The sequence below is a fragment of the Artibeus jamaicensis genome, unplaced genomic scaffold (assembly GCF_021234435.1).
Source record: "Artibeus jamaicensis isolate MK-2021 breed Jamaican fruit bat unplaced genomic scaffold, CSHL_Jam_final contig_419, whole genome shotgun sequence".
Classification (NCBI taxonomy): Eukaryota; Metazoa; Chordata; class Mammalia; order Chiroptera; family Phyllostomidae; genus Artibeus; species Artibeus jamaicensis.
The window spans coordinates 733,589-743,837 of record NW_026521824.1 but is presented as its reverse complement, the minus strand read 5'-3'; the positions used below and the strand labels follow the sequence as shown (position 1 = coordinate 743,837).

The following is a 10,249-nucleotide window of genomic DNA, read 5'->3' as shown; positions in this document are numbered from 1 at the left end:
TGTAGCCATTCCAAGGGTCCCGGGTCTTTCTTATTTACCCTCCCCCACCCCACACACACCCCCCTGGTCCTGTCACTGCATTTCACACCAGCTCAGACCAGTGTCTGCCCTTCCACCAGCCACTTATATTGATGTCCTTTCCCCTCCCCCAAACCTGGACCGTGAGCTCTGTGAGCACAGGAACTTTGATTTATGCCAGCACCCTTGTGCACAGTAGGTACTTAATTAATGTTTGTGGATGAAGCAAGTAAAAACTCTGCTTCCAAGTCTGTGTGTCCTCTCTGAGAGGGCTGGGGTTCCTGGGCAGGAGAGCTCAGAGCCACACAGGAACTCAGGCTCCTTTTGAGGCTCAATGAGACTTTGTAACAGCCCCTCTAGGAGAGCACAGGCGCCGGAGTCAGACCCCATGAAAGAAAATCTCTGTTCTACTGTGTCCTAAACTATGGGCAAATGCTCAGTTTCTCTAAGCTTTGACTCCCTTGTCTGTAACAAGGGGGCCATGACAGCATCTACCTTTTTCTGAGGTTGAAGCATTGTAAAATAAAATTTATGCCTGGCACATAGTAGGTGTTCAATACTTTGTGGTCCCTTATTATTCACCCATTGCTCCCCCAGCCTGCAGGCGTGCGCGCGCGCGCGCACACACACACACACACACACACACACACCATCACTTTCACTGTGGAGCCTAGTCCCCTCCTCCCCTGGGGCTCTGACTGCTTGCAGACAGGGATGCCAGAGGCCTTTACACAGAAACCAGACCCTTGCCCACTTCCTTCTCTCATTCATGCAGCAATTGTGTGTGTCATGCCTTTCAGCTCTGGCACAGCTCCAGGCACCAGGACAATGACATCAAGATGAAGCCCCTTGGCTCCTAGAGCTTACCTGGAGAAGATGATCTGCCTGTAAGTAGGTAGACAGAGCAGCTCCTTCTAAGCAGTAGTTCTTAGAGGAAATACACCAGGTCAAAATGGTAGGGAGTGACTGGGATTGGGCCTCTGGCCAAGGTGGTTGGGAAGGCCCCCCTACTGAGGAGGGGCTGCTACAGATAAGACTGGGTCATGCAAAGAGCCAGCAGCTGAGTGGTCCTGACAAGGAGAGCAGAAAAGGCCCTCAGGTGAGAAGATGTCCAGCACACCTCCAAGAGGAGTGGAGAGAGAGGTGGGAGAGGAGAGCAGGGTGGCAGTGGGGCCAGCCTATGTGGGGCTTTGCTCCTGGCTTTGCACTTCTCCCTGCTCAAGACACCTGTAAGTCAGTGAACTGTGCATGTGAGAGCTTGCCAAACTGCATTGTGGGGCCCAGCCCCATCTTCTCATGAAGGACCTGGTTCACTGTGTTACAGAAAACAACTCAGCCACTTTCAGGTGTACAGAGTGGAACTTTATTTATGCACTCGGACCCAGAGGAGACGGTCTCCAAATTCTGGGCCCCCATCAGTGGGGAGCAATTGCCCTGATCAGTGGGGAGCAAAAGTCACCCCAACCAGTACTTTTGGTGCACAAGCAAGAAGCAGTTTACAGAAGCAAGAAAGTGGAACTGCTGATAGGAGTTAATACAAAATTCTTTTGTTCTTATTTCCCAGTTATTACTTAGTTACTTGCTCTTCCTGATCTTATTGACTCGGCTGTGAGCCCCCCTCCTGGGCAGGCCACTATATTCCCCCCTTTTGATGCTTGACAGTGCTGTTGACTGCTCTAGCATCACTTTACGGTTTTTCTTGTGCATCAGGGGGCTGTTGTAATTTCTGATAATGGTATTGCTTGAGGGACAGGATCCTGGCAGTTGCCCTGTGGGTAACTGTTGTTTCTAAGTTCTGAACTATGGTCTGTAGGATACAGGGGCCGAAGCTTAAACCTGAGAAAAGTATGATTAGCAGCCCAAGGAAGGGTAGTATCTACTGGAGCCAGGCCTGGGGATTTAGTCCCTAATTTCTCTAATTGTAACTTTCTGTTTCTTTGGTGCAGCGGTTTATATTCTCTTCTTTAACTTTCTTTGCTATGATCTCTGACTGATTTACATAGTAGCAACATTTTTCTCCTAGGAACATACAGGTCCCCCCTTTCCCTGGATTCAGAGCATTAATGAGATTTCTTTCCTCATCATTTTTCTCCTCCTGTGATTTACTATTAGGGAGGGGTTCTGAGATTCCTTTCTCCTTCTGGAATCATATACAAGAAAATGGATGAAGGTCTCATCTTATAACTACTTCCAGCTGGACATGGACGTCGTCCTACCTACCCTTGGGTCAGGGGTACCCTGAAAGGGCGGGGGGGTGCGGCACGCAGGGAGTCCTTCCTGCAAAGGGAAGGACCTTACAGGATCCTGGTCAGTTGGATGTCACTAGAAAGTTGCGGGCTTGGTGTCCAAAGGCTGGCATTACTGGACCATTGGCCTTCTGGTCAGGTCATATTCTGGGGGTGACAGACTAGGCAAGAAGTTGGAAGCACAATTAAATCATAACTATTAAATGACAAAGTCAGGGACTTCAGTAAAGAATGGTTTATCTGGAGGAAGGTGTACAGGCATGCTACACTTATCCAAGACTCTTGTGGCCCACTATACCGAACTCTGGCCGAGGGGAATACATTAGGATTTCCCTCCTTTCAGATTTCTGAGCCCTCTCTGTCCAAGCTATCAAGACAGAAAAGGGAAAATCAGTTCTAAAGTGAAGCCCATAGACTACCCCAACCCTTTATCAACCTAACTACTTAGTTCAATCAAATTGTTGAGTCTTGGGGGTTAGGGGGGTGATGACGAAGATGGGCTCCTTAAGTGAGGCCTATATTGCAACCAATCACTCATGGCTATAGGCAGGTCATAGGCATACGCCCTATGAAAACAGAAAAACACACAGGTTAATTCACACAATAATCCCCTATAATCCTCAGTCTCTGAGCCTGTGAGACTGTCTTTTGGGAAGACATTCCATTGCAAGGTCCTTCCTGCAATGACATTTAACAGTGGCAATTTGACAGGTCCTTTGCATCTGTAAATTATACATCTCTGGTGACATCACAAACTGGGTTTCAACTCTTTTTTTTTTAAGATTTTATTTATTTATTTTTAGAGGGGAAGGGAAGGAGAGAGGGAGAGAAACATCAATGTATGGTTGCCTTTCATGCATCCCCTGCTGGGAACTGGCCTGCAGGGAACCGGCCTGCAACCCAGGTATGTGCCCTGACTGGGAATCGAACCGCGATTGTCTGGTTCGCAGGCCCGTGCTCAATCCACTGAGCTACACCAGCCAGGGCTGGTTTCAACTCTTAAATGAAAACAAACTTTCAAAACAGTTAGCTGCACCATTCTGATATCCAATACTGAGCATAGTGATTTTCCTTGAACCACAGTTTTTCTCCTTAAGATCACCCTCACTGTTATTACAGGCACTACTTTGGGTCTCGCTTTTGATTTTGACTGTTTATTTGCATATACATGCCAAGAGCAGCCTGGATCACTTATTATCCTTAAGTTCGCTTTGCTGGAACTCACACAAGGAACCCTTAGATTGACTTCTCAGTCCGCCCCTTGGGGCACAGAAGCATAGCCACACATCTGCCATCTGGCTTTGCCTGTACCAGTTGTTTCACGCAAATCCTTGAGCCTCCATTGTGCCTATAGGCTCCTTCTTAGCCATCTTTCAGGAAAGCAACCTTCATTTCTTCCATGGAAAGACTGGCTCGAACTGCACAACCAACCAAAGTACTAGGCTTTTCTCGTGGACTTTTGCTAGCTTCACAGGTCAATCCCAGTTCCTCTGAGCTCTCTGGTAATGACCAGAACCCATACATGCCTCCTTCAGGCATGACATTCCAGTCAAAGTCCTGGTTAACAAAACCACTATTAATGATTGGTCTTATTGGTTTTATGCAAAGAAACCTTATGTCCTCATTTATTCTTTCAGAATGCCAAATTCTGGAGGGATCAGGTATGGAGAAAAACACAAAGCTTGAAGGAGAATCTTTTTCCTTCTAATACCCATCAAGATGCATCTCCATGCCTTATACCTTCTATTACTAACACCACATAATTTCTTTCCAAAATTTTCACATTTTCATTTATTTTTATAGCTTCCCACAGACTTTCTGCAATATTCACAAACCTTCTGTAGCCTTTTTATCTGTCCAGACTTATCCATAATTCACTTTTAATCCCTGTTCCTTTACCACACTGGGAAGGACTGCACTTGAACTCAGTATGTGGCAGCTAAAAGTCCCTAGCACTATAGGCATCTTATACTAAAAGTCCCTAGATTCGCAGGGACATTTTGCACCTTTCTGAAGCTTAGACCTTGCAAACACCCTATAAATCAGATGGTCAGCCTTGGACCTCAGTCCATGACCTTCAAAACTAAAGCTATTCTTATCAGAACTAGTTACACAGAGAACCTGACTGCTGCAGTGTCCACACAGCAGCAGCATACAGCTCATAATCTGAAAAGAAGCCTTAGCCAGTTCTAAGATGGTGGCACCCATGCATGCAGGGTTGTTCAAGATGGCAATGCCCATGAATGCTCTGTCTTCCATGGTGGAGCACTCACGTGGCTCATCCATTTTACCCAAAATGGCAGCACCCCGCCTCTTGTTCCGCCCACCTGTGTTGGCAGCCCCGAGGCTCTGGCTTCAGTCTCCAGAGCTAAGGAGGCCCCCAAGGCCCCCAAGGCCCCTTCCACCTGTGGGCATGGGGGCACCTCAGAGCCATCCTCCACCCATTAGGGGTGGTGTGCTGAGGCTGCAGTCACCAATGCAGGTGGAGAGCAGGCTCTGCCCACCTGTGAAGGTGGGGGCCCTGCGGCTCCGTTTTTGGGAGCCAAAGAGGCCCCTGCCAACCCCTGATGTGGCAGGTGAGCAGAGCCCATTTGCAGAGGCTGCGAATTTGTGGTGGAGACTTCTTCCACTTGCAGGGTGGGAGAAGCTGTAGTGGGCCTTACCTCCCCAGAAGGCAGCATCACCATGGGAGATCTGAGGCCCCCCTTTATCCATTCTGAGGATGGGAGGAGGTCTCCCAAAGACTAACTCACACAGGGTATGACCTGAAGGGTTAGGGGCATTCTTAACCCTAAGTAGTGCCAGTGGCAGCAAATCAGTCTAAGGTAGTCCAGTCTCCTGGTGGAACTTAGCTAGAGTTTCCTCGAGAGTCCGGTTCATGCGCTCTACTTTTCCTGAGCTCTGGGGTCAGTATGCAGTGTGCAATTTCCATGTGATATGGAGGAGCCTTGTTACCTCCTGTATTATGTTTGAGATGAAAGCCGGACTGTTGTCACTCCCAAAGTCAGGGCAATCATTACCTTGGGATGATTTCCCTCATCAGGGCCAGGTGACTCCTCGGCTTTTCTCAGTTCTGGTGGGGAAGGCTTCTACCCACCCAGAAAAGGTGCAGACGAAGACTAAGAGGTACTTATACCCTCGGCTGGGTCTGACTTCGGTAAAGTCCACTTGCAAGTCCTCGAACGGCTGCCTCCCTGAGTGCTGTACTCCTGGCTTTATCCCTGGGTGCCCTGCTGCATTGTTCCAGGCACATATAACACACTGTGTCGCTGCAGAGGCGCAGAACGCAGCCAGGTTAGGGAAGCAAAGGTACGTTTTTAACAGTTTTCCTAGGGACGTCTTGCCCATATGAGTGAGGCTGTGGCACTGCCTCACTAGATTGCTGGCTTGCCCCTGGGGGACATATATTTTCCCATCTGGCAACTTCCAATTCTCCTCAGCAGTTTCCTGTCTCCAGCTTGCTGTGCCCACTCTGTTTCGATTTGTGCCCCTTATTTAATGACACCCGGTACCCTGTCTTGGTTAGCAGTTCAAACAGCTGGCAAGGCACCTCCCAGCACTGGTCTCGGGTTGGTGTGGCTGAAAGGATGTCATCTACACACCGCAGAAACACTGGGTCAGTTTCCTTCTCGGTGAATGATTTTAGATCTCTGGCCAAGGCCTCACCGAGGGGAGTGGGAGAGCCTCTGAAGCCCTGGGGCAGTCTGGTCTGGATCTAAGCCAGCTAACCTGAGGACTGTAGGCACCCGTAACCCTGGTCTTTGTCGCCTGCCCATGGGCGTTTTCTTTTTCCTTTTGGGGCACTCTCTTTTCTAGTACCCCTTCTCTCTGCAGTAGGTGCACCGGTCTCGTTCCATGCTCCGGTGTGCTGGTCTATTTCCTTTCGTAGGCAATCTGGTGGCTCCCTGCTCCTGGGAGGTATCTGGTTTCCCAAAGGACCCACTGCCGGGGCCGCCATGGTGGGCCCAGGAGGCCTTCACAGCTCGCTCCTGGCTCAATCACAGGGCCTCGGCTGGGGCAGCGCTGCTCGTCTCCTTGGTGACCCGTTTAGCAGGACCAGGTGCAGGGGGCCATGGGGGCCTCAGCTGCCTCCCATCCCTCCAGTGGTGGGGGACAGGGGGTCACTGCCTGCTGCCTCGCTGGGCGACTGCTCTGTCATACTGGGGCATATTTTAGAGAGGCCGACCCCTTTGAACAGGGTCTCTACTCTGCTACCAGAGACCGGCAGGAGCCAGAATCTAGGTCACAGACAAGGGTCTTTGCTTCCCCGGGTCTGGCAGAGAGTTTCCAGAGAATATAGTTAGGGTAGGCAGACTGATAGGTGGCTCTTCCTCTGGCTCTCCTTCGAAAATGAGGGGTGAGTGGCGTGTTTCTCTTGACCAGGCAACTAAAACACTGGATTGCACCACTTTTCGCCTACCACCAGCCTTTCTTACTGTCTTAGGCTTCTGACCTTCACACTGTCAGGGCTATGATGGCATGTCCTGCACTAATTCCTGCCAGCAGTCTATATAAACATACTGATCGGGGTGTCCTGGCTTGCCTGTTACTATGAAGTGAACTGCCCTAATTATACCTAAGTTCAGTGTTCCTTCAGGGGGCCAGCCTACTCCAAATGTTGGACACTCAGAGTTGCAGAAGACCTCTAACTGACTGGCATCCATACTAGGTTCCTGGCACCGGAATCAGTCAGAGTTTTGCGGCATGCAGTCTAACTCAGTGGAAGGTCCTCCACCCATGGTGATCCTCCCAGAACGATGGAGACAAACAAAGGAAAGGGGTTTTTTGTTTTGCCTGCCTGGCCTCCCCTCTCTCGAGGTGCTTGGGTCTGTCTTGGCTAAGGCTGCCTGCATAGAATCCGGGTTAAACTCCCAGCCATTATGCCATATGACAGACCGAGGAACCGCAGGTTGAGGCCCACTCTTGCTCTGTAGGTTTTTCACCTGTGGAGCCACAAACACAGTCACTCATACAAACATACCAACAAACATCCAAGAGTTTATACAGTCCCGCCCGAGTAGGACTGCCCTAACCTAGTGGGGATACGTTTCCCCTTCCAGATGGCCAATTGGCCTCCAGAGGACTTACAGCCTGCCTGAAAGATGATCAGTCTCTCCTTCCACCACAAGGGTGGTTCTGGTCTCGGGCTCTGGTTCCCGGGGCACTTACCAATCAGCACCTTCTCAGGTCTGGATAGTTCCAGTCTGCACCCCGTCTGCCTGGGTTGAAGAGCAGTCTGGAGGATGACTTACATGGAGCCCGGGGTGTCGGGGACCCAAAATCACTGGGGTGTGCACTTCCCTTCAGCCACCAGGCTCCCTCTCCATCACTCCCCTGCTGCCTTCACCGGAAGCAAAAAAGCCCTGCTCGCGTGAGTCATTTCCCAGTCAGGAAACCAAAATGTTACAGAAAACAACTCAGCCACTTTCGGGCGTACAGATTGGAACTTTATTTATGCATGCGGATCCAGAGGAGACAGTCTCCAAATTCTGGGCCCCGATCAGTGGGGAGCAATTGCTTATATAGGGTGAGGGGGCAGTCTGTCTCTCAGACAAGTACCTTTGGTGCGAAAGCAAGAAGCAGTTTACAGAACCAAGAAAGCAGAACTGCTGATAGGAGTTAATACAAAATTCTTTTGTTCTTACTTCCCAGTTATTACTTAGTTACCTGCTCTTCCTGATCTTATTGACTCAGCTACAAGCCCCCCTCCTAGGCAGGCTACTACATTCATCCTATTGATTCAGTGGCTAGCCCCCCTCCTGGGCAGGCCGCTACAACTGGTTCTCCTTCCTTGAATAGGTCACCTCTACCCAGCAGAATCCAAAGGAGCTACAAGATTGAGGGTTTTGCTTGTTTTTAATTTCCAGGCTTCTCAGTCATTCATTTATTCATTCAACAAATATTTGTAAAATGTATATTGTCACTGAATAGGTTACTGGACTCTGTGGAGAAATAAGACACTGATGCCTTCTGGCAGCCCAGAGCCTGGAGGATTCAGTGCCTCAGCTTTCCTACCTACACAATGGGCAGGCTAGAGTTGACATCCATAAGGTAATACTTCTCTTTTAGAGTTGTATGCTGATGGAGAAGGGAATATGTCTGCCCAACATCACAGTTATAACAGAGGGCTTGGGAGCAGGGCAGAGGGAGAGAGAGAGAGAGACAGAAAGGTAGAGAGAAGGAGGATTCTTTTGGGACCTAAATATAAGATACAACAAGTTGTTGAGTCTTGGCTTTCTATTGCCCACCTACCCACCCTGGCTACAGTCAATCCCCAAACTACAAGCTATTAGATCAGAAATCCACTCTTCCTTCCTGAGCTGCAGTGAGAGAAAAGTGCTCTCAACAGCCTCTATCTCCCCACCCAGAAATCTGGGCCAGAGAGCTGTTAGCGATCTGCTGGGCTGCATTCTTGGTTAATAATTTCTCTGCTCACAGTCAAGGGGTGGGGCAGGACCACCAGAACCTCTTCTTTCCCTCAGAGCCCTTCTTTTATTCTCTGGGAATTACCTGGGCAGTGGGAGGAGTGCATGGGGGCAATGTTGCACAAAGGGAAGTGTTTGGGCACTGGAGGTGGATCATACAGCAGTTCTATGACCTTAAGCAAGTCAGTGTGCCTCTCTGACCCTCAGACTCCTCTTCAATGAACTAGAAATACTAATAAACAAATCCCTGAGAAGATTAAGTAAGGTCTGTAAAGTGCCTGGCACACAGTAAGCCAGTAATAGGTGGCAAGTATTATCATTAGTAGAAACGTAGGAACATTGTGGATTGAAAAGAATGACATTCCCCCCAGGAGAGCTACCTGAAGTTAGCTGATGCAGCACAAGGCCACCAGCCATCTGCAGAGAAAAGTGTGCATTCGCCAGCAGCTCAGATGCTCACACCATGCACCTTTCCACCACCATATGCCCTGCTGTCACACCCATTCCTTCCCAGTGCATGCCTGTTGGCCTCTGGGAAGCACCTCCTCCTCCTGAAGGCCAATTGAATGTCTGTGCACCGCCTCAATAGCAAGAGTGAAAAAGGCAGGTTAAAGCTACCAGTTATCATTTCTCATCTGTTAGATCTTCACAAGTCTGACTCTACATGCAACAGTCTGATGTTATCCCATGCAGATAAAGACATGTGGGTATGCAGATAGTCCCATGCTGCCTGTGGAAGTGAGTATTAGCACGACCAGTTTGGCAATACCTAGTGAAACTGGGAAAGTGCACATCCCACAGTTCGGAAGTCCTGTCTGAGAACATCCACCCAAGAGATATTCTGAGACATTTGCACAAAGAGGCCTGCACTGCTCTGGCCAGAATAGCATTGCTCACAACAGCAAGGTATCAGACACAATGTTCCTCAGTAGAGGGAAGAATAGGTATGGAATGCCATACAGCAGTCAAAAAGGAACAAACCAGCTGTCTATGAATTAATATGAGTTGATCTCAACAATGTTGGTTGAAAATAGGAAGATGCATAATGATCTAGACTGAATAGTGTTTTGCAACACTATTTTTGTCAAAACCTCAAAATAACTCAGGCAAAATAGTGGTAATTACTGTATTATTCATAAATAAACACATATTTATAAAGGTATAAAAGTAAACCTGGAAGACAGAGATGTGTTGATGATGGTGGTTCCACCTGGTGAGGCGAGGAGAGGGCAGGGAATTTCAGAACTTTTATTTTATTGTTTTCTTTCTTTAAAGAAAAAATTGAAAGGGAGTATGCCAAACTTAATAACATATAATTCTTAGTGATGCGAATGGGGGTTTTGTTATATTATTCATGGTTATTTTCTGTATATATTTCAATAACAGAAAATTTAAAAGCTCTTCTTCACAGAAAATGCTAAGAAATGTAAGAGGACAGGTCTAGAAAGTCATTCAAAAACAAGACAAGGTAGTCTTATACACTTGCAGCAAGTAAAGGAGGCAGGATTTATATTCAAAGCTCTGCCTCCCTGAAGGAAAGCTTAGCCATGGCTTACATAC

General features: G+C 48.5%; 1 protein-coding gene across 2 annotated transcripts in view; it reads left to right on the top strand.

The window, feature by feature from the left end:
* The first annotated feature begins 801 nt into the window (after positions 1 to 801).
* TNFRSF13B (TNF receptor superfamily member 13B) overlaps positions 802 to 10,249 on the top strand; it is a 79,115-nt gene continuing 69,667 nt past the window's right edge. The window contains exon 1 of one of the 2 annotated variants that reach the window (XM_037163240.2): positions 802 to 905. The gene's annotated coding sequence lies outside the window, so the exon portion shown is untranslated. The remainder of the gene's footprint in view (positions 906 to 10,249) is intronic. The other variant, XM_037163236.2, reaches the window with a different exon arrangement.